Below are 26186 nucleotides of genomic sequence, written 5' to 3'. Positions count from 1 at the left end.
ATGGGACCTGATGGTATCCCCGGTTGCGTGATACGTGAACTCCAAGAGGAGCTAAACCCGCATATAAAAATGCTATTTAACCTTAGCCTTACCACAGGATATGTACCGGAACACTGGCGTACAGCAACAGTGGTCCCACTCCACAAGCGAGGCTCCACTACAGACCCTGGGAACTACCGCCCCATAAGCTTGACCAGCCTGGTTTGCAAAGCTATGGAAAGAATTATTATGGAACTCATAAACAATGGCATTGGGGACCTACAGACACTTGATCCCACCCAGTTCGGCTTTGTAAAGGGCAGATCCTGCCTTTTGAACCTGGTTGACTTTTTCAAAACAGTCACTAGAGCCATTGATGAGGGCAAGGCAGCCCATACAGCCTACCTGGACTTGGCTAAAGCATTCGACACAATACCCCACTCGGGGATCATAGATAAGCTAAACAGCTTAAATGTAAATCCATATGTCACAAGATGGGTTGCAAACTGGCTAAAGAACAGAATCCATAAAGTCAAGATTGCGGGAGCCATGTCAGACTCAAAGCCAGTCACAAGTGGTGTCCCACAGGGCTCTGTCCTGGGACCCCTCTTGTTCGGCATTTACTTCTCAGATGTGAAAGCAAACATGGGAGGGTTGTGGCTGACAAATTTCGCAGATGACTGCAAACTAGGCGCCATAGTCGATACACCAGCTGACACATACATCCTACAGAAAGGCCTCACGGAAATGGACAACTGGTGCTGGAATCATGGCCTTAAACTGAATGCCAAGAAATGTATAGTCATCCCCTTTCGGAAAAACAAAGTACCCACAAATTATCACATAGACAGTAACCCACTGAGTACCGAAAAAGTAATCAGAGACCTGACCCAAGTTGATAGTGACCTCTCATTTGACACCCACGTTGCCAAAGTGGTTAGAAAGACTTTCTACCTTGCCCACCTTATCATGAAGGGGTTCACATCCAGATCAAAGGAGGTCATGGTGCCCCTGTACTCCTCCCTTATCAGGCCCATGATTGAGTACAATGCCCCATTTGGTATGTACCTCACCCGGCACTTACAACAGCTGGAGAGACCCCAGAAGTACTTCACCAAAAGGATCAAGGGTCTCCAACATATGTCATATGCTGCCAGGCTAAAGAAACTCCAACTCTATTCAGTAGCATACCGCCTGCTCAGAGGTGATCTGTGCCTGACGTACAAGGCCATGTCCAACCAGGAATTGATGGACATGCTCCATCTCAAAAAATCAAAATCCATAAGAACCACGAGAGCCAAAGATTTAAACCTCAGTACAAACATGAATAGAACATGCTGGAGGGACAGATTCATAACTCAGAGGCTTCCCATACTCTGGAACAAAATCCCAGTCCATGTTAGGCAGAGCCCCTCACTGACACTCTTCAAGAGAAATCTTGACGAGTGGATGGGAGATCGTAGGTTTACCCCGGGGGTCACCCCTGTGTTGCTACTTGACAGAGGCACAGTAAACTAATTTTAATAAGTAAGGGGGTCTTCAATGTGTCACTACTAGACAAAGGCACAGTATTCTAAATTTATTCTATACACCTTAGTACCACTACATGGGGTGGCGAAAGCCACATCTCTAGGGCTAGGCTTGCAAATGCCCCAGGACAGATAGCCTAGTACTAAACTATGAAACTATGAAACTATGATAGGGACTGAATCACGCTTCAGAATGACACAATCAAATGATTTGCTAACGTTTAAGTACATGACGTTAACCAGTTGCCAATATCTACTTCTGCTGTGATGTATCACACCTAATAGCTGTGGAATGTCACACCTCTAGCAGTCTATACCTATGGTTAGACTCCTGAGCATTTAATGAAAAATCAAGTTGAAGAACATATAACAAACACAATGTAAACATCTTTTGAATAGCCAATGCTATTCAAAAGACATAATTAAGAGAACTTCCAGTACAGTTCTGAACTACTAGGAAGCTATGTTTATAGCTTCCAAGCTAGAGACCCAGTAAAATCTACATCTGTCAGGTTTAAATAAAACTACATAAAAATTACATTTGTGATCATAACTTTGAAGGTTATCTGTATGCCTTCCATCAAAGAAAAAACATCAGAAGTACAAAAAAACAGAAGAAAAAACATGAAACAATATTTTCTCTTGAAAACAAGTCAGAACTGCACATGGTTCATCCTACCTCAAACAAGCACGTAGAGATGAATCATGTAACAAAAGATTACTTGTTAGGCAAAACATACGCAGACATTATGAAAATCCAGGGAAGCATGGAGCTTTACCTGAAAACACTGGAAGAAACTGAGAACACACTCTTGAGTTGCTCAGATACTGTCCACTTGCCACTGACTGAAATGGCAGAGTGCAAAACAAAACATGTAGAAATAGAAATAAAACAGAAGGAATTCCAAGAAAAAATAATACAACTAGAAAATCAGTCTCTATAGAAAAAACACCAATTCACAGGCATCCCAAAAAAGAATAAAGGAAGTAACTGCATGACTTCTATGTGATAAATCTTATAAACGCAGACAGGTATATCTCAGTTAGAGTTACCTTTACAGAGGGCACATGAGATCTTTATGCCTTGAAACATGGAGTTCAGAAAACAGGCAAGAGCTATCCTTGTATTTTCTTTTCTTTCTTTCTTGTTTTTTTAATTTGAACTTCCTTTATTTCTACCACTTCCTGCCAATAGTGCAGCCATTGTAAAGGTGCATTCAAAATAACCGCTAATGGTCTAAGGATTCTTCTACTTACATTTCACAGCCTGCATTGTTACATTCCCTTTTCACCCATAATCAGCAATAATAGATTCTGATTATAAAAATGCTACAATGCGCAGCTTTACTAATCATACAAAATCAATTAAATCAAATTTAAAGTATACCCTTATTTTTCTCCTTTGCCTTTTCTTATTTATTTTAAAACTATTGTTCTCTGTCCACCAGGACTTCTCTATCTATTCCTCCTTTTCCACCTTTTTAATACACTCTGTTTTCCTTCTTCCCCACTTTCTTTTGTATTTCTATCTTCTATTATATATCTATTTTGCTGCTTTATATATTTAGCCCCCTCCTTCTTCTTCCTATTTGGTCTGATTTTCCTTCATCATCTGACATCTGGTTCAGTTTTTCTGGATTCTACTGCCCCTTCCTTTGACTTCTTTCGCCTCATCTTGACAAACTATTTCAGACATGCTACTAAGTGCCACTCCACCCCCTTCACTAGGGTGGCTCCCGTCTCTTCCATTTCTTGATAATTGTTTTTCTCCCCAGTTGTCATTGTCAGCTCCAGCAGCTCTTTCTCTTCTTTCCCCTATTATACTGTCATAACCCAGTAGGAATAGCTTCTCCAAAAGTGTTCTTATTTGTGGAAACATCTTTCCCACTATTTTGTGAGTTCTCTCTTAAACTGAGCTAACTTAAGACAACTCCAAAAAATTTGTAGCTATGTACCTTTCTGCTCTTGATACTTCCAATATATCTTATCACCCTTTGGGCAAATTCTGCTCAGCTTTGTTGATGTATAAAAGACCTTATGAAGGCACTTCCACACAAATAACCTAAATTTACATGTATTACTTGTATATCTTTAGAATCTGTTCCTATTCTCCCCTGTCAATTGGCTCTTGTATTTTATCTTTCCACTTATGTCTCGTCTACTCCACTCTTTCTCCTTCCTTTATTCAGTTCTTCTCTAGTCTCATTAGCCCTCTCATTGACCTACCTTTTATTCTTCAGGCCTCTGTTGATTATACTGTTTCTAGTTCTTCTAATTTCCTATCCTTTTATCAGCTTTTCTTCAGCCTGCAACTAATCCCTGGTAAGACTAATCTAACCTACAATATGGCTGGTATTCCACTTGTATTTCTGCCCATCCTTTTAATGTTCCCTACCAAGATTTGAGGTGAAAACGTTACCTTACCCTGTCTCCATCTCCACCACCAAGTCACTGTTCTGCTTCTTTCTTCCCCCTTTGTTCTTCATATTGGTGCCATTTTTTCCTCTATACTCTCCACTCCAGTTTTTACCATTTAGTATTGAATGATCTTTGAATTTATTTTGTCCATACTGATTTTAGGTTCCTATCTGGTGTTTCCCACAGCATTTCTATTGTCTGCTTTTCTTTTCCTCCTCTGAACCTCTTTTTCCTTTAACATATCTTTCCAGTCCACTTTATAATATGCATCTACTCATTTCAATATGATTGCTACAATGCTTGCCTGCAGGTCTGCTCTGAGATCTGTTGCTTCCAATCCCACTTGCTCCATTAGTTCTTGCCACACCACTCTTGGTAGTCTCCCATTCCAGATGAATCCCCTCCACAACTGCTATACCTTCTTCAAGATCCATATTTAAAGGATCTGCCAAAAGACCTACCCCACATACAGAAATTGTGGCATGATGCACATTTTCAGTAACAGTATTCCATAATCTATGTCCATCATTATCCTGTCCTAATTGGGTCTATATTAGAACATCGACTTTTTAAAATGTCGAATGTTCTAATATCGACCCCTATTCAGCAAATGCTGACAATATCGAACATGCACAACAGCGATTTTTTTCCCAGGGAAAAAATTTGCTGTTCCGACACACATACACAAACACACCAAACAAACAGCAATCCACACACATACACCTAAAATCCTACATCTAACCCTACACTAAACTGTACACACACCACTAGCTATCCACTTACCTTAACACAAACCCTAACCCTAAGGTCCGTCACTATCGCGCACTCACCTCACCCGCACCCTAACTCACCTACCCCCCCTAACCCTCATGTCCACACAATCGCACACTTACCTGATCCCGACCCGTAACTTTCCACCACAGTGCTGAACATAGCAAAGCCACAGGAACGGCCAACCAAATTCCTTCCCTAGGAAGAAATTCGGTGTTCCGCAGCTTCGCTATTTTCATCGTTCGCTGAAAAGGGGTCGGTATTAAAACATTTAAAGTTGTGAAACTTCGATGTTCTAATATAGACCCATCCTAATTCTGTATCTGGTCCTAGTCTTCTCATAAATCCTTCTGTATGTAATTTGCATTTTTGTTTTGTAACCTCCTCCCTGTCCAAAATTCCTTGATATTGTATTTTTCTGTTTTCCACATTTCCTCTTTTCTCTTTCTGATTCTTAATCACTATAGCTGGGCTTTTTGCTTGTTTTACTTTGTATCATGATACTCTTCCAAGTTCCTCTATATCTTTATCCAGATGTGTCAACACTTACAAACTCATTGTCCTAATTCCCCTGCATCCTGACTTCACAAACTGCCTAACAAACTAAAAAATCTTATGTTACACTCCATCACAGAAATCAAGCTGCATGCTGACATCCATCCCAACCCAGGTCCCAATAACACCCCTTCCACTCCACCCACTTCAGCTTACTCTTCTTATTCCCACACACACTCCCATCCCTACCCCCCCCCAAAACCTCAAAATCTGACTTGCTATTCATCAATTTCAGTCTTCGTAGCATAATAAACAAAACCATTGAATTTCAAGCCACCTTATCCAGCTACTCCCCTGACATGCCAGTAATAACAGAAACCTGGCTAAAGCCCCACATCAAGGACAATAAGATTACCCCAAATGGATATAACATTATTAGACATGACAGACTAAACAAAAGAGGTGGTAGAGTAGCTGTACTATTTAAAGACAACCTTAAAGTTGAACAACTACAGTGCTCCCCACCAAACCTACCCAATTCTAAGACTCTAACCACACACCTTATAATAAACCCCAGCACAACAATAATTATCATAGTTTGTTATCCCCCCCCCACCCCCCAGGCAACAACCTACCCATCATTGAAGAGCTGCTTTCTTGGGCTTTCAACAATTTCAAACAGGAAACAAATATTCTGGGGGGTTTCAATGGTGATTGGCAAACCTGCACATCCAAAAACCCATCTAATTTCCTCAAGCTCTACAATTTCACCCAGACCATAAATTGTCCAACTCACATTGGCAAACATGCCAAGAGACAGTCTACATTAGACTGGATACTAAACAACAAACCCAACCTAGGTTACACATCAGGTTGCCTCCCAGACTCTCTCAGCGACCACTTGCCTACCTTTCTATACAGAAAACGTGTACACACGCACAACAATATCTCCTACAAATACATCAGTTACAACAAAAAAAAATTCTCCCTCACAACTTTTAACCAAATTCTCCAACACTGCGATTGGTCCCCACTAAAGTACCTTCAGCTAGCTCTAGCAGTTCAATTTTTCAACTCAACCTTCCTTAACATACTCAATAATCTAGCTCCAACTAGGAAAGTTGGCTCAAAATCCAAGCCTCTGCCCTGGTTAACCACTGAAACTAAACTTTTACTCAAACAAAGGGATAGAGCTTGGTCAGCCTACCACTCCACCAAAAACAGATATAACCACACTACTTACAAACAACTACGAAATCAAGCAAAAAAATCAAATTAGACAAGCAGTCATACTTTCTAACATGCCAGCAACAACACCTTAACCCCCACAAATTCTGGGAAATCAACTATCTCCTATGCCCTGGTCACACCCCTACCCCAACCCCAGCAACAACAAACAACTCTGATCCCATCGCAATTCAAATCAACTCCCACTTCATAAACTCCATAACCTTTCTACTAGGCAACATACCAAATACACCCATCACTCTTCCCACCCCTACCCTTAATAGTACTAACAATTTCTCCTTCAATTCCATTCAAACAAGCTACATAAAATCACTCCTTGATAAACTGAAACCCTGCTGTCTGGCAATAGATTAGCTTCCCAACAAATTTCTAAAAATCGCAGCCCCATCTATTGCCTACTCCATATCTATCTTGATTAATCACTCAGTTGCTGAACACTATGCCCTACTTCTCTGGAAAATATCCCACATCATCCCTCTCCACAAAGGTGGTCCTTCCAAAGACCTAACCAACTTCCGCCCTATAGCCATTCTTTCTCCACTAGCCAAAATTTTAGAAAAATGTATCTACAAACAACTCCTTAACAACTTCCTTAGTAACAATCTCTTATCCAATTCACAACACGGCTTCAGACCTAAACATAGTACTGCAACTGCTCTAGTCACTTTTATCAACACCATTCAAAATCTCCTGAATGAAGGCCAAGCTGTCTCCTCGCTCTTTCTTGACATGTCAAAAGCCTTTGACACCATTTCCCACCAGCTTCTACTCAACAAACTCAACATTTGGCCTCTGTTCATCTACTCTGTCCTGGTTTATCAGCCATCTTTCCAATTGGCAGTAAGTAACCAAATGGGAAAACACTCTTTCCCCCCACTCCCCAACTCTGTTGGTGTGCCCCAAGGTTCTATTCTTGGTCCTCTCCTCTTCATCTTATTCACAAATGACCTCAGCTCTGCTCCCAATCTAGCCACCATTGTCCAATACGCTGATGATGCAACCTTTACATGCTCCGCACCCTCTCCCCTACAACTTCAATTAAAAATGCAATCATCTCTTCAAAACATGAAAAAATACCTGTTCGAACATCAGCTTATTCTAAACCCTAATAAAACTAAATCAAACATAAAAAATCCAAACCATGTCAAACCTCTCTCTCAATCCTCTCTCCAAACGGAACCAAAACTGAACCCACAACCCATACTAAACTCCTAGGTATCACTATTGATGAAAATCTAACTTTTGAAAAACATGTCTCTTTGACAATTAAAAAGTGCACATCAAGCTTGGCACCTTATACAGGGCCAGCCCCATATCTTACCTGCAACGCCAGGCTTGCCACTGCCTGATCTCACCTTCTTTCTTCCCTCCTCTATGGATCTCATATTTTCACTAACCTTCAAAAGACCCTCAAAAGATCTCATATTTTTACTAACCTTCAAAAGACCTGCCCAAGCAACAAGGACCTCTGAAGCTGAAATGCAAACAAACACCAATCACAACCAAAGTGTCACATAGTTCAAAACACCTGTGTGCCACCCAGCAACAGCCCCTAAGGCAAGACAATGTACCTAACACTTTAGTCATAGGTGACTCTATAGTCCGGCACATTGATGTCCCTCTCACCAGGTTGAACAAGGAGAAAATTACAGTCAGCTGCCTGTCGGGTGCCAGGATCCGCCACATAACGCATGCACTCAAGTCACTCCACAACAAGTACAAATATGACTCTGTCATTGTCCATGTTGGAGTGAATGACTTGAGACGTACCTCCCTGGACTACATGAAAAGAGACATGGAAGAGCTCTCGGATCATGTGGCCCAGGCAGGTATGACCCTAGCCCTGAGTAGCATCCTGCCTTCGCCCAGAATGATACCACAATATAAGGACAAAATGATCGACTTCAACAATTGGCTAAGCTTCTGGTGTCATTCAAAGGGGATCCAGTATCTGTCTGCCTGGGACGACATGATTGACAGACCACGATGCTTTGCCAGAGATGGTCTGCACCTGTCACCTCTGGGATTCAGGTTACTGGCTAAGGCTCTTGCCACCCCATAGTGCCTTTTTAGGCAAAGTTCAAAGAACAAAACCACCACCGTAACAGGTACAAGCATGCAAAATCTGAAGGTAATGCTACTCAATGCTAGAAGTCTAAACCTCAAAATGCACTCTCTCGAGGCACTCCTAAAATGGAGAACATCGATATCTGTGCAGTAACTGAGACCTGGTTCAAGGCTCCAGAGAGCACCCCTGCAATACCAGGCTACAACTCTTACCACACTTTTCGCCACCAAAGCAGGACCGAAACACTAAAGGTGGAGGAGTGTCAATATTCACCAAGGATATTCACACCACCAGGCTAGTTGCCCAACACAATGCGTCTGAAATTCTCCAGGTGCAACTAACACTAGGTAAGACTGCAATCCAAATTGTAGCTTGCTACAGATCCCCCACCATGCCCCAAGATTCTCACTACACCTTTCTAAACATACTGGAAAATATTAAGATAGAACCAAACACCCTAATACTGGGTGATTTTAACTACCCTGCCATTAACTGGGAAAGCTACTCATGTACCAACACCTTTGCCCAACGGTTCTTGGAATTCATAAATTCCAACGCCCTGGATCAACTAATCCATAGTCCCACCAGGGGCTCCAATATCCTAGACCTGGTCATTAACAACATGGGAAATCAATGCTCCACACCTATGATCACCCCCTCGTTAGTCACGTCTGACCATAAGCTAATCACCCTTAACATCCACATCCCACCCCCACCCCCCAGTAAGGAAACCTCCATAAAAAAACTTCTCCAAAGCCAACTTCGTGCTACTCAAGTCAGAAGTGACAAACTTCATGACACCCATGCAGACGGGAGCTGAAAGTTCAACTGCTGAATCCTACACTAAGGCACTGTATGAGCACATCCACTCATGCATAAATCGTGCCATCCCAAATAGAACCAAGATGCTCTCATCCAAAAAAAAGAAGCCAATCTGGTGGTCCCCTGCCGTAAACAAACTTTACAACAAAAGAAAGAAACTGTTGCAGAAAAAGAGGAAAATCCCAGGATGCAAAAAACTTCCTTACCAGCCTCAGTAAGAAACTGAGATCCCTCATAAAATCCTCCAAAGCTAGTTACAAAAATAAAATTGCCAAAGATTCCAAAGACAACAACAAGGCATTCTATAACTATGTCAAGAATCTAAATGGCAATGCTCAGATCTGCTCTGAGATAAAACAGAATGGCATTAAATATACTGATACCAAGGATATTGCCAATATCCTGGCAGATCGATTCAGTGCCAACTTCACTCCCCTCTCATCCCCTAAATGGCCCATCTCAATACCGGAAGATTGCCAAATTCCGGTAATAACGGCCACACAGGTAAAAAACGCACTCTCCAAAGCTAAGAATACAGCATCCATGGGACCAGATGACATCCCGGGCTGTGTACTACATGAACTACAATATGAACTGGCACCTCACCTAAGTGTCATGTTTAATCATAGCCTCACCTCAGGTTTCGTGCCCACTGAGTGGCGCACAGCTACAGTTATCCCACTCCACAAGGGGGGATCCACCTTGGATCCTGGAAACTACCGTCCTGTCAGTCTGACAAGCCTTATCTGCAAGGCCATGGAGCGTATTATCATGGAACTTATAAACAAAGACATTGCCAACCTTCAAACACTGGACCCCACCCAGTTTGGGTTCGTGAAGGGCCGATCTTGCCTCCTGAATTTGATTGACTTCTTTGAATCAGTCTCCAGAGCCATGGACAAGGGTAAGGTGGTCCACACAGCCTATCTAGACCTTGCCAAGGCCTTTGACACCATCCCCCGCTCTGGAATCATAGATAAACTTTCTAAGCTGGGCATTAATCCCTACGTCACCTAATGGGTTGCTAACTGGCTTACTGATAGAACCCACACTGTAAAAGTAGCAGACTCCAAATCCAGCTCCAGACAAGTGACAAGTGGAGTACCTCAGGGTTCAGTCCTGGGACCGCTTTTGTTTGGCATCTACTTCTCTGAAGTACAGGCCAACACTAAGGGACTCTGGATAACAAAGTTTGCAGATGACTGCAAACTGGGAGCCATTATTGAATCCCCAAATGATGTGGATACTCTACAAAAGAGCCTTACAGAAACAGATGCTTGGTGTCAGAGCCATGGGCTCAAGCTCAATGCCAAGAAATGTATAGTTATCCCCTTTGGGAAAAAACATGTATCCGTGAATTACCATATAGGTGGCAGTACACTAAACACCGAAAGTTTGATAAGAGACTTAGGGACACAGGTGGACAGTGGTCTCACCTTCGATAACCACATCACCACAACAGTCAGGAAATCCTTCTATGTGGCACACCTCATCACCAAGGGCTTTTCATCCAGAAAAAAGGAGGTCATTGTCCCACTGTATTCATCCCTCATTAGACCCATTATAGAATACAATGCCCAGTTTGGTATGTACCTCTCAAGACATCTGCAACAACTGGAAAGGCCACAGAAATACCTCACTAAAAGAATCACAGGCCTAAAGCAGATGCCCTACGCTGACCGCCTTAAAAAACTCCAGCTATACTCTGTCGCATATCGTCTACTCAGAGGCAATCTTTGCTTAACATACAAGGCCATTTCAAACCCAAAGCTGTTGGACATGCTACACTTAAAGAAATCCCAATCCCTCAGAGCCACACACTCCAGGGATCTAAACCTTGTCATCACAACAAACAAAACATGCTGGAGGGATAGGTTCCTGACCCAGAGACTCCCCAGACTCTGGAATAGATTGCCCATACATGTCAAGCGGAGTGCCTCTTTGGTCGTCTTCAAAAGGAACCTTGACGATTGGATGGGAGAAAGGAAATTCACCCCGGGGATCACGTCAGTCGCCCTGCTAGACAGGGGTCCAGGGAAGTAAATAGTGTGGGAAGAAATAGCCAGGGAATTGTTATGGCTAGGCTTGTATAGGCCCTAGGGCTGATAGCCTAGTACCAACCTATGAACCTATGAACTATAAATCATCTAGAATCTTGTTATAACAAAATTGCCAAGTTTGCCACTAATGCCTCACACAGGACTCACCACTGTACTTTGCACTCTCAGCTAAACTGGCTAGAACTCCCAAACCTTTTAGCTCTCAACCAACTTACTATGACCCACAAGTTAATTCACCAACCCACAAAATGTCCTGCTCTCTTCAATCTTGTCCAGCCTAGTAACAATCCCAGGCCCCTCAGATCCTCCAATAAACTTATGCTGAAGGTCACCCACTCCCCCAACTATCATGGTGACTGTCTCTACTCCAACAAAATTACCAAGCTCTGGAATACCTTCCCTCAAACCGTCATTAAAAACCCACACCCTCACTAGTTCACACAACTACTACATAACTACCTAGCTACTCATTGGCTCTACTCCTATCATACTCCAGGCTAACTACTCTTATCCTATCCTTCCCATTTCCACTCTACAATAGTCTGCATCCTCTTACCATAATTTCTCTCCCCTAATCCATCTCTTAAAAAGTGTTGGCACCCCTGAGAATACTCTGCATCTAAAGGTGTATTTTGTTTGACTTTGCAATATTCAAAACTGTTTCAACCCACTATTTTTATGTGTAACATTCTAAGTGAGCAATATGTTATTTGTATTGTACCATCATTTTTCATGCTCTGTAAATAAGTTTGTAACATAATTTGCATGTTTTAATATTCATGTGTAAATAGTCATATGTACATTTGTACTGTGTTTGGTATTGTAGTGTACTGTTTTTCTGGAGCTTTTCTCCCCTGGCCTCCGCTGAAAACGGTCTCCTGGCCCAGTCGGGCTTTTCCCGGTTAACAAATGTAATAAATAAAAAATAAAATAAATAAATAAGATCATCATCTTCATGAACTGCATTTTCTTCCTTCTATCTCTATCAATGTCCCCTCTTTCTTGACCCATTTATCTTCTCTGTCAGCATGTCAGTGTGCATAAAAAAGAGCAGTGGGAAAAGTGGGCACCTTTGCCTTGTCTGTCTCTACATATCTGCTCTCTGTGACAGACCTGCACTGATGTTCACCTTGATTGTCGGACCCTTACATTCATACCTAATTATTTTCATCCATTCTTCCAGGAAACCCCATCTATCTAATGTCCCAAACAGATACCCCATCTGAGAGAGTCAAATGCTTTTTCTGCATCCAAAAAGATTAGGACTAGCTCCTTTCTTGTGTCTTAAACATCCTATATTATTAACATTTTTATTAGGTTCTCGCTATGGTCTACTCAGTCCGTCAAACCCCATTTGATTTTCATATATACATCCAGGTACTATTTTCCCAATCTATCTGCTAGTATCTCCGGAAAACATTTATAATCGTGGTTTAAAGTCGATAATTGATAATGGCCTGTAGAATGACATAGACACTGTATCATTCCCTTCCTTAATAGAGCACTACTATTACTGTCACCCTCCAGAAATCAGGTTGAGTAGTGCCTTCATTATATTTTTTAAAGAGGTGAACACATATTCCTACTAGCTTTTCCTGGATCAGTTCCCAAGCCTCCATGGGACTTTGGTCATGGTGTGGGGAGTTCTTTTTTGCTATTTTTCCTATGTTTTCTTTACCTCTTCTCTTATTATTGGTTTTATCAAACTCCCATTTTCTATCTCAGTCAACCTCTGCCTTTCTTCTACTTCTCATTCCTCCTTCTGTTCTCCAACACCCATATCACATTGTATTTCTTCCTTAAATAAAACCTGGTAGTACTTTCTAAATTTCCCCAGCATTACTTTCAGTGACAGCTCCCCTCTTACTTCCTTTCTGACCTCAATCTTATATACCTATCTCTCAATGTCTTACAGTTTTTTAAACATCTTTATTAAATTATCACTTGTGACACAGGCACACTTACATGTATATAAAAGAAAACAACCCATATTAACTTGTTTACAGCTACCAACATTATACATCACATATATTCTTTTGTATAATATAATCAATCCAAGATTACATAAACCGATCAATTCCTGCCTTCCTTTAAACCTCACTTCTCCTCCAAAACATTTTTCTGCATGTGTTGTTTCCACGATTTCCATTTTTCTTCTATGCAATTTGCTCATACACCTTTTCTAAAATCCCATTTCCAGTTCTTTTTTCTCTGTTACGATATTCACTACTTCAAATATAGTTGATTTAGACTCTGATTTCTATTTTCTTGTAATTGCTTTTTGCCAGCCACCACAATTAAACTTAACAAGGCCTTACTATGTCTAGGCAATTCATATCCTGAATCCCAGATCAAACAAATCATTTCCTTAATTACATACATTTACTCGCCCAGTAATTCTGGCACAGCACTCTGTAGAGAATTTTGAAGTCTACCAATGCATTACACTCCCAAAATATACATTCCCAGCTACCTCTTTAATTCTCCATCACACCTCCAACAATTGTCATCTATCTGAGGAAAATTCTTTGGAGTCTGCTTGAAGTATAAAAATACCTATGCAAACATTTCCAGGCAAAAATCCTAAATCTTCAAGACTTTGTTGCATATTTGGGAGCCATACACATATTCCCATTGTTTCTTTATGAATTGCTTATCTAATCTCGCTTCCCAATATTGTCTAACCTCCTCTGATTCCTATAATTATTGTGCAATATTTTACATGCCCTGCTAATTATCTCTTTTTTTTAAACAGCAGATTCTGTTCTGGGTTCAACTAAAACTCTACTACAAGTGCAGGTATTTCATTTAGGATTCCTCTAGTCCTTTCTCTTAGCCTGTACTCTGATATCAATCTCCGATAGGGAGGGCAGTCTCTAGTCTGCAGTCCAAATGTCTTCTTGGCCTCTTCCAATTCAGCTGCCTTTCTCTGTCTAATTATTTGTTTCCAATAGTTTGGTTCCTTTAAGAGTTTCCTCCAGTAAATTCCACACCCATTGCCTATTCTCTGTACCCCTAATTGCAGTCATCCCTATTGGCAAAATCTCCTGTCTCTACTCCCACATTGGTTTAGTTCTAAGAATACTTTCTGCTTCTTTATTTCTATGATATTCTGTAGGACTACTATTCTCCGTAAGGATCTGCATTCAAAAGCCCACTCACTCCTTATTTCTCGAATTTCCTCCCTTCTTCATCTTTTTTCACTTTGAATTGTACCTTTCTGCTTGTGTTATGTATGAGCCTTAACTATGTAGCTCTAAAATATCCATTCAAATCAAGTAAGTCTAAACACTTTGTTCTTTTGAAAGGATCAACTTATCTCACTTAAGACTTGCCCTCTTCCCCTCCCAGATAAAACGTTTTAACTATTTATTAATTGCTATCCCTGACTTCCTGTCTGGTTGATAAAAATATGCCTGACCTGTGTATATGATTAGAAATTAAAAATATTTTCACTGCTTGGATCTTGCTATCCATATCCATAGAAAAGAGCTTCCAGTTTCTCAGGTTTTCTATTATGTTCTGTTTAGTTTCTTCCCACATATCCTTAGCTACAACAGAATCCTTTTTAACCCATTCTCCTAGATACTTCATTTTAACATGTCCTCATAAATATGGGTATTGCTGAACCAATTCATGTTTAGGTACATGGTTTACATATATAGCCTTTGTTTTATCTTCATTCATTTCATAGCTCAAAACTCAAACCGTCTCAGAATGTTCTGAGATGTCCTTTGCTAGTTTTATCAGTTATAAAATAATTTTGTCTGCAAATAAAGCCAACGTTTCTTGAACACAAACAACACAGGGGAAGAGGACATCCCTGCCTGGTTCCTCTGTTCAGACACAACTTATCAAACAGGAACACTCCCACTTCATTTTTTACCTCTGATCTCTCATATATCCTCCTATGTAACCTTATTATTTTATCAGGGAATGCAAATAGTTCCACTGTCCTACTCACAAAATCCCAGCTTACACTGTTTAATGTTTTGTATTTATCAAGACCCACCAACAACAGTGGTATTGTCTTCTCTCTGAATCATAACTGATCTATTAATGTTGTTAAATATTTGCTTCCCTCCTATAAAACCACACTAACCCATATCTATCAACTTTAGCAAAAACATTGCCATTATTTTAGCTATTATAGATATAAACACTACATAATCATGGTTTACAATTAAAATGGTCTTAAATGAAGCTGGATCTGATGGGTCTGTACTGCCTTTAAATATTATAGCCACCACAGTTTTTTTCCCACAACATTGGTGCTTCCCCTCATTTTAAAATACTGCCAAAAAAAAAAAATTCCAGATCTTTATCACTTTCTTCCTTCCAAACTTTCACAAGAATATTATCTTTTCCTGAAGACCTGGAGACATTCCTCCAAATTGGTTATACATCACAGTTTTTATCTCATCTCCTCTTATCTTAACTGTTAACTGTTGAGCCTCACCTACCTCTAACATTGGCATATTTAATCTTCCATAAAGATTTCCATTTGTGCTTTTGATTGATTTCCATATTTCAATGCTTTAGACACATTTTCACAACATTTCCAAAATCTCTCTAATACCTCTATAGGATCTTTGGTTATTTCTCTTGTTATTATCTCCCTAAGTTTGGCAACAGCCCTTTCTACTTTCTTGTTTCCTAAGCTGATGTGCTGAAAGATTTTGAGCTCTAGAGTTATCAAAAAACTGTTGCTTAACAGCAATACATCTAAACTCATGCATGCTATCCAGGTGCTCCATAATTTTTTCTTTAGCAATCTGCAGTCACACCTTTTCTTGTTTTGTGAGATTTCCTCTGTTCTGCAATACTTTAACCTTTGTCAGCCCCTCTAAATAATTATTGCTCCTTCTTGACCATACCTCTTTTTCTTATATTTCTACCCTATTTTTAAACTCCACTTCCACCCACTAGCTATAACTTTTGAAGTACTTTCCATCTTCCCTAATAACTCCCAAATAATTTCCACTATCCATTCTTTAAATTCATTTTTAACAGGTAGATGGGGAAGTGCCAGTGTTTCATTTTACTTCATTACCTTGCATTTTAATTTTAATTATTGGTGCATGATCTTAAATAGTTATTGGATGCAAATCAAAGCTCTCACTTAAATGCACATGTTCTTGTGAAATATAACTTCTGTCTATTGGGTCTGTATCAACACACTGAACAGTCACTTCAACGAATGACATTTCTATGCCATTCATCAAATTCCCCTCATGTGGGGTGCTGTGCCCCCCCCATTAATTATATATACCAACTCCTAGATTGCACTACAATGTGGAAAGAGCAAATTTCCTGATCCTCACTGAACTGTGATCTTAATATCAACAAATTACATGTTAGATGTAATTGGACTGAAAATGCCGTTCGCTGAACTGATTTTTCCATGAACTGATAGGGACCCTTGTCTATTATAGCCCAGGTACTATACCTAGGGGAATAACACAAATTTTCCATGAGTTCCTGCTACTGAATTCATATCTTCCTTACTAAATATTGTCATACATCTTTTCATAAATCTACACTCTTTTGTTATATTTTCCCTTCTAGGCCTCTCAACACATCCTCACTGTTGCAAATCAAAAACTAGTTCCCATCTAGAAGTAATACTCCCTACTGAAAAATGATTATTTCTCCCAAGATTTTCTTAACGTCTGACACCTGTTTTAGATGGAATATAAATATATGCCAGCATAATTCTCTTCCCTTGCCAGTAACTCCTTACTACTGCACATTTTCCATTACTACCTTTTTCCTTTTATATTACTATTGGAGCTCTTCTAGCAATTACTATAGGTGCTCTCCTTTTAATTTGTGCTTAATATTCTGATGAATATCCATCCTGAAATCCTTTCTTTATCTAATTCACATGCTCACTTCTTTCCAAATGTGTTTCCTGGAAGCATTACTATTTGCACTCTGGATTTTTTTAATAGTTATTTATCAACTTTTATTTAAATAAATAATATAAAAAAATATATAATTCAATGTTCTTTCCTTTTGTCTATACCTGTTAGACCATTCACATTCCATGATAATATGGAAAGTGTTGCCACTATAAGAAGTTATTACTCCAACCTATTATATGTAACAGTTTTTAAGATGTCTGTTTTCAGCTTTTGAGGTACATGCACTCACTAATGTTTTGGCAGGCTGATCTTTTATACAGTTGATTTTTGCCATCTCCATTTGAACTGATATCACATTTTACAAGACTTTTTGTTTTAATGAAAACCCTCAAACAAAAAAATTAAATAAGAGATCCCTTGTCGTTCACATTTTATTTTCTTCCAGTTCTTTGTGTTGATTATTTTACATCCCTCCTTACCTACTCTTGCTATTATTTAGGATACCGTGCATTAAAGTTTTACATACCGTACCCTGTCCCCATTGTCTCTAGATATCCTTTGTTTCTCAGCCACTTCTAATGCCTTCACAGACATTTTGCCTTCTTAATCTTCTTTCTGTTTAGAATTACTTTTGCCACTTTCGGGTTAATATCAAAAACTTCTGCCTTTAGTTCTTCAGGTACTCTGTCCACCATGCCATAATCTCTTATACCTATTTTTCATCTCCAGCTGATATTCATTTGTAATCTTGCTCAGCTCATATCTCACTGGCCTAGTCACTTTTCTTGCCTTCTGTAAGTTTAAACTTTACAGTAAAAATGTTATGCTCTGAGCCACAGTTAGTTCTGGATCTTGATTTGGCTAACTGTATAGAACTCTTTCATCTCTGATTGACATGGAAATTGTTGATCTTATTATGGTAATGTCCATGTAATGATACCCATGTGTAAAGCCATCTCTTAGGCTGTTGCAAGATTGTGTCTGCTGTGACTTCTCAATTACCTTGGCAGAACATTAACAGTCTTCTATCAGTTTTCAATGCCAAACCTGCCTGATACTACAGATGTATTTTTATAACAACTTTAGCATTTCAGTCACTTACACTGAATAAAATATGTTCTTTATTTTAAAGGTGCACGTATCTGTGTCTGTCCTTTTTTGCCAGTGTTTGATACAACACATCTAAACCATAGAGGCTATCCTCTTTGACTGAATATATAGTCATGACAGGTGACATTGCCATAGGGAATTTTCAGATTGCTTTCACTTTTCTATGAACACTGAGTAAAAGCTGGAAAGTGTGTGGTTTTCAGTGATGTAGGATAACTTTCTACTTGTCTGTAATACTGGCACATGTGATTTACTCAGTAATATCCTTCATTAAACAATTAGTGTCACAGATTTCATTTAGATGCTGCATGTTGACTGAACTGCCATGACTAACGTCACTAATAGTACTTCTCCGGTTCTCTGTGTTGCCTGTGCAGTAAATGAGCTCTGTGATGGTAGTACTCTGACTGACATCTCTGATGGTACTTTTCTGGCTTTTTGTGTTGCCTATGGAGTAGATGACTTTTATGATGGTAGTGCTCTGACTGACTTCTTTGATGGTGCTCTCTGACTTTCTAGGTTACCTGTGGAGCAGCTGCATTCTCAGATGGTAGTACTCTGATTGACTTCTCTAATGGTGCTCTCTGACTCTGTGCGCTGCCTGTGGAGTAGATGACTTTTGTGATGGCATAGTGCTCAGACTGACTTCTCTGATGGTACTTCTCAAACTTTCTATGTTGTCTGGGTAGTTAGGATGTGTTGAAAGTACAGGGGAAAAAGCTCATCAGTAAGACTAAGTGTGAAAATGTTTTTTTTTCTTTCACTTTTTTCAAGGCAGACAAAAGATCAAAAGCATACTATAAATGCTTTAAAATATACCACAGGGTACCTAGAACCCTATAAGTTCTGGGGCCCTAGTGGACCAGAGGTCACTAGTTTGATTCATTTTCTTCTTCCATAACTATTACAATGTAATCTTAGTTTGGTAGAATATGTTGAAATACTGGAGTAAAACATTGAAGAGTAAGACAAAGTCTGAAAAAAAAAGAAGTGTAAACGACTTGGTACCCAAGAACTTAAGGGATATGCAGATAGATACAGAGAGACATTTCTGTCAAAAATACAGAAAAGACTCTGGTATTGACTGGAATCTTATGTTTTCCAAGAATGATTCCAAGTTACAAGAAAAAAGATGACTGAGTTCAACAACTGGCTGAATAGCTAAATGTTATGCTGGGGGTATCCAGGATATGTCAGCATGGGTTGAACTACTGCACAGCCCTACTTGCTTTGCCAAGGATGGAAAGCACCTCTCATTACATGGCTTTTGCATACTGGCTAAAACCTTTGGTGTCCCCATGGTGCTTTTTTTTAGACAGAGTTCAACTAATGGATCTTCCAACCTAAACATCATAGCAAGTAATACACCAGACAATATGAATTTGGCACTGCTAACAGTCTAAATAACAAATTACCTGACCTTGAACCCTTGTGCATTTGAAGCATATCCACAAGAACATTATTACTGAAACCTGGGTCAAAAGTGTAGAAAGTGACCCCTCTATACAGGTCTGTGTCTACCACACCCTTAAACCCAATGGGAGCTAGGGTGGTGTTTCACCATTTTTTGAAGACTGCATTGTCTCAAGACAGATTGCCAGACACTCACAAACCAAGCCTATTAATCCCACTCTAAATAAAAACTACCAAATCACAGCATATTGCAGGTCCCCACTGATGACCAACAAAAACCATGTCCACTTCATAAATACAATGAATGGCCTTCATTTACACAAAAATTCTATCAATCATCCTGGAAGACTTCCAATGCCCATCAATGAACTTGAAGACCTGTACCTCAAATGTAGGCTATGCCAAAAAAAATTAAATTTCATAAACAAGAATTCCCTGGAACAAATCTGCAAGGAGCACACTAGAGAAAAAAATGTTCTTGACTTGGTCCTTACAAAAATCTATATGCATTATCCTACTGGTATACCTCTAGCCATTCAAGTCTGACCACAAATTGGTAACCTTCAATTTCCAAATTCCCATACCAGCAGATGCAAATATCACAGTATTTAAAGAATTCAAATGTACAAACTGCCTACTATTCTACGATGAAGCCTCAAAATTCAATACAACTGTAACCCCCCCCCCCAAAACATGACATTGCTAATAGTTATGCAAACAAATTCTATGCTTACCTAGAAAACTGGATAAATCAGTCAATCCCTACCACAACGAAACAAAAACAGAAAAATAAGGGCAAACCAGCCTGGTGTTCCATGTGCATAAATAAACAATATAAAAAGGGAAAAAGCTTATTATAATATATAGCAAAATTAAAGAGACACAAATCAAGGTTAACATCAAAAGGTTAACCAAGGTACTCAAAAATACCATCAGGGAAACAAAGGCTCCCCATGAATAAAGGCTGGCATCTGAAGCTAAGGATAATTAAAAATCTTTCCTTACTTAGGACATTTCAAAATAACAGTCAATACTGCCCTGAACATATTCATAACTGCACTACCTACTTTGATCCACTGAGTATCAAAAAATATATTAGCAAACAAATTCAAAAAAATTCCACCCAACACACATCTATAAAAAGCCAACATTTACCTAAGGATCTCCAATCCCCTAACATCACAAAAGAACAGTTGCTAAAGGTACTCTCCAAAATAAAAAAAAAAAAATGACTCCACTATTGAACCTAATATACAAGGATTTTTGTTGAACAGTGTTAAATGTGCACTGTTTTTTGTCCCTGAGGTTTGGCACACAACAGCAGCAACCACCATGGACCCCTAAGAATGATAGACCTATCGGCCTGATGATCCTCATCTGCAAGGCCATGGAACAGGTCATAACGGACATGATAAATTATGCTATAAAAAAGTCATATAAGGCTTGACTCCTAACAGTTTGTGTTGGATATTATAACATAGAAATTATTTTTTAGGGATCATGAACTGTAATGGAGAAAAACAGATGCTTGTGATCAGTGGGCAAACTTCCTCATAGTTTAGATGCTTTATGGTCCATAAACTAGCCTGGTTTTGTTGACACAGTTCAACCATCTCAAATCTTATAACCATTATCCTCACATAATGGTATACATATATAGCACTACTCAGTGATAGTTTCTTATATCACAAAAGCATTTCTCATTTTCCTGGATAACAGCAGCATGCTGTAAGTAACCACTACTGACTACTCGCCAATAGCTCCTAACCTTTCACCAACAGTGGTGTCCCAGTTCAGATTTGCTGTCTCTGGGCCCATTTGTTTTTGCAGTGGTTGCTCTGAGCACATGAGCAGGCCATCTTGTATTAGTAGAAGCCTTTCTTTACCTTTGTGACAGGATTGTGATGAATGGCTGCTGACTGGTGGAGGTTGGATGGTCTAGGGCTTGGAGTAAGCACTCATTGGTTCTTTTGAGCTTTTTTAAAAAAAGTTGTTTAAGGTTGTATCTTCTGGTACTTAAGCCCTAACTTTGACAGGATTTCTGTCTATAAACACAATGAGCCGAGTGGAGGAGGGCCAATGACTACAACTCTGATTTGAGATATATAAGTATCCTGTTTTTTTTTTTTTGCTTATTTTTACTAGTTATTGCTTCTAGCAATTTATATATATAGCACTTTTTATTGCCTGCTGCATACTTTTTACTGTATTTTATTGCTATTAACTAATCTGCACGGTTAAACTAAAATTGTCTGCCTTACAGGGCCTGATAAATAAGGTTTTTACTGTCATACTGTTTATAAAGCTTTTTAGCTAGTTTCACTGTGCAAAAGATATTTGTTTGTTCTGATTTCCTGCCAAGGAGTGTATCATATAACTGATTTGTTTGCAGTTAAAAGCATTCTCTAGAGTCTCCTTGCTCCTTTATCTGTTTAAAACTTTCATTTTGTGTCTCATTGTTGTTCTTCTGCTGTGATAAACATTTCGGTAGTGTTTACTGTCTAAAATAGTGTAGGCTAGTAGCTGTAGTATTGTTACCCACCCTCCCTGCCTGTTGGTGTTTTGCTGTTATAGTTGGTGGCTTTGCAGTTGCCTGCCCCTACTGTAAATTTGATCTGGGACACTCCAGGGATCTCCCAGTCTAGTGTCATTAGCTCAATCTAACTAATACATAGAGAACATTTGAGAAGGCCAACCCACTTAGTTTCTTAACCTTTAATTATCTTCTGCTTCCCCTCTCTCCCTTTCCTTTACAAAAAAAACTTTGCTAGAATCTCCCTGTGTTCTGCTTAACTGTAACAAAAAGTTATGCTTGTTTCCTGCCTTTCCTGTAACTAGTCTAGTCCAGATACAAATTTTCTATATCCAGGACTGTTTGTAAGCTTCTGACCCCCCCCCCAAGCCTGTCTGGGTTGGACGGAAGCCTGCTAGCTAGGTAACCTATCTACTACATAAGGAGTGGTTTCTGGCCCAGAAATTGTAGTTACTAGCCGTTTGGGCAGTTTTTCCATCTCTCTCTCAACTTCCTGATTTAAAAGCCTGCATTTGTTTCCCCCCTTCCTGTAACTAGTCTAGTCCAGATGCAGATTTGCTGTATCCAGGACTGTCTGTAAGCTCCTGAGCCCCCCAAGCTTTTATGTGTTGGAGGGAAGCCTTCTAGTTTATCAGTGGGAGTGGTAAGCATTAGGTAACCTATCTACCACATAAGGAGTGGTTTCTGGCCCAGAAATTGTAGTTATTGGCCATTTGGGCAATTTTCCATCTCTCTCAACTTTCTGATTTAAAAGCCCACATTTGCACTTGTTTCCTTCCTGTACCTAGTCTAGTTCAGATACAGATTCTTAGTTTTAGCACTTGAATTTGCTTATTCATGCTCAGCACTTGTTCAGAACTTGTAAGCATTAAATAAGCTACAAATTACTACAGTACTCAACCTTCCTCATTTCCTGTTATTCCCTACATTAAGGGACTACCTAAAATTCACAAAGGGATTTTTCCGTTACCAATGCGCCCTATAGTTGCGGGTGAAGGGTGGGCCACTGAAACAATTTCTGTTTATCTGGAGAAGTTACTGAGTCCACTGGTTAGGAATATACCCACTGTCTTGAAAGATAGTTATCAATTGATTAATACTTTAGAACAATCTTTCAATGATGGTCTGTCAGATACATGTCTATTAGTTACTATGGATGTGAGGAATTTGTTTACCTCAATTCCTAATTCTTATGGGATTGAGGCCATAAGGGAGCTATTGAATTGTAACTCTAATTTTAATAATGACCAACAGTTATTGACTTGCACTTTATTAGACATTGTTCTTTCTAATAATGTCTTTATGTTTAATAATAAGTTGTATCTACAAAAATGGGGTGTCGCTATGGGCACCCCATGTGCTAATACATATGCCAACTTATTAGTGCATTTTTGGGAGCAACAATATCTTTTTAATAGTGAATTTTATAAGAAAATTTTATTGTATAGGCGATTTGTAGATGATGTACTATTGTTTTGGAATGGTACTGTAGAAGAGCTCAATGAGTTCATTAGGTATCTAGAATCCACAACAAGTTTTTTAAGGTTCACTATAGAACATTCTAGTTGTAAGATTGATTTTTTAGAAATAACAATTCATAAAAGTTTAGAAGGTAGTATCTCTACTTCTCTTTTCAGAAAAATGTGTTGGAAAAATACATTGCTAAAGTTCAATAGTATGCATCCACATTTTATATTCCCAAATATAGTCAAAGATCAGTTCATTAGACTGACCAGGTTATGTAAGGAAAGAACAACTTTAAATGAACATGCAGACACCATGGAATGCCTCTTTATAGAGAGAGGTTATAATATTTCCATGGTGAGAAAAGTAAGAGCCTAGATTTTGAACGGGTATAAGAAAGTGGATAGTAAGATATGTACTAGACGGCAAAGTGTTATTACTAGTGAGAATGTCAATGATCTGAGAGTGTCCTTTATTATGAGGTACACTAATGATAGTAAAGAGTTAGTGAAGATCATAAAGAAACATTGGCATATATTGACAGTTGATCCCTCTATTGTTAAAATAGTAGGTATGACACCAAAATTTACCTATAGTAATAGTAGAAATTTAAAAAGGTTACTCTGTATAGATCATGGACAATCAGTTATCAGACAGCAATATGGTTATGAGGGGCATGTAGGTACGTTTCCATGTGGCAAGTGTAATATGTGTTGGATGATTACTGCCTCACAAGTTTTTATACATCCAACTATGGGTAAGATGTTTGAACCAAGGTTTCATGCCACATGTGATAGTACTAACCTTGTGTATTTGGCTACGTGTGTTCAATGCCAATCGTTTTATGTGGGTATGACAACAAGAAGACTTAAAGACAGAGTCTATAATCATATTTATGATATCAGAAAATCTAACCCACAAAATGCTTTAGCTAAACACATTATGGGTAATGAGGGACATGAGTTTAAGTTTAGGGTGCTGCAAATGGTGATGCCTAGTAGGCGAGGGGGTAATACTAAGAATTATTTAGAGAATATAGAACTTTGATGGATTTTTAAACTGCGAGCGCATTATGAACCTGGTTTGAACAATCCATAACTATTAAGCCTGTACTTGAAGCACGTAGTTTGAAATGAAATAAAATATTAATAATAACAATATTAATAATATTATATATAGATAGTATGACAGAGTTATTATATTTATACACTAGTTTGCAGTATATATGTGTACATTTATGATGCTAAATAGTTATAGGTATTGGTATTAATCCATTTAATATTCAGTGTTTTGAATATGTAGTTTTATTTATAATATGTGTAAGTATTATATGTTAGTAAATATTTATACATAGGTAAGCACTTTTGAGAATATGTGTACATATATATATATATATATATATATTTTTTTTTAATATTTGCCATTTATGAGGTTTTAGAAAACTTATGGTCATAGTTTATGTATTATTGATTTATGTTGTGTATTTTAGTTGTATAGATGTAGTTCATTTTTATGTAGTAGCTAGTCATCTTATGGTGGTTGATTGTTTGTTATAGCAATTGTTCAATTAACCAATTAATCTATTTGAATGGTAGCCTATATAAAGTGAAGTTTGATGCATGTTTTTAAGATCTGAAGAAGCGTACCTTGGTAGTACGTGAAAGCGGTCATCCAGTTTGTTTTTATTAAATTTATTGTTTTTTGTTTTATACGGTCTTGTGGTGGTCTGTTACTCGTATATTATTTTGCTAGATATACACGTTTTTTCATTTTATGAGTGGACCTTTGGATAACAGCGGTGCTTATTTAACTTTATTTACTTCACTTGTTCAGAACTTGTAAGCATTAAATAAGCTACAAATTACTACAGTACTCAACCTTCCTCATTACCTAGAGGAAAACAGTTTTTGTACTTACTTTCCTCACTTGCTTAGAGAAAAACAGCTCTTGTACTCACTTTCCTCACTTGTCTAGAAGAAAACAGTTTTTATTCAGGCATGTCCAAGGGTCAGCTCCCAGTGTTCTCTCTTGTCTATCTGATGAATCTGGGCATCTTGGGGCAATGTAGCAATTGCCTCATGTACACAGACAACCCTCTCCTCCTACCACCCAACACTACAACCTGTGAGAGATGCTCTTATCTAGCCAAATTGGAGGTAAAGCTCTCTCCAACCAAGACTGAACATGACAGTCAAGAGGAGAAGGTAAACACTTGCACCACACCACACTCATCACATAGTCCCACTAAACCTACACCACCAAAATCCACACATAGTAATACAAAAACATTCACAGAGGCTCTCAATAATAATCTGCTCAAGCAACAGACACCTCCAAAGCAGAAATGCAAGTAACCTCCACCCCACCAACATAACCCAAATGGCACATAGCTGACATACTCAGTGTGCA

Source organism: Protopterus annectens, chromosome 12.part0 (genome assembly GCF_019279795.1).
Source record: "Protopterus annectens isolate FY-2018-M chromosome 12.part0, PAN1.0, whole genome shotgun sequence".
Classification (NCBI taxonomy): Eukaryota; Metazoa; Chordata; order Ceratodontiformes; family Protopteridae; genus Protopterus; species Protopterus annectens.
Note: the sequence above shows the minus strand (reverse complement) of the source record.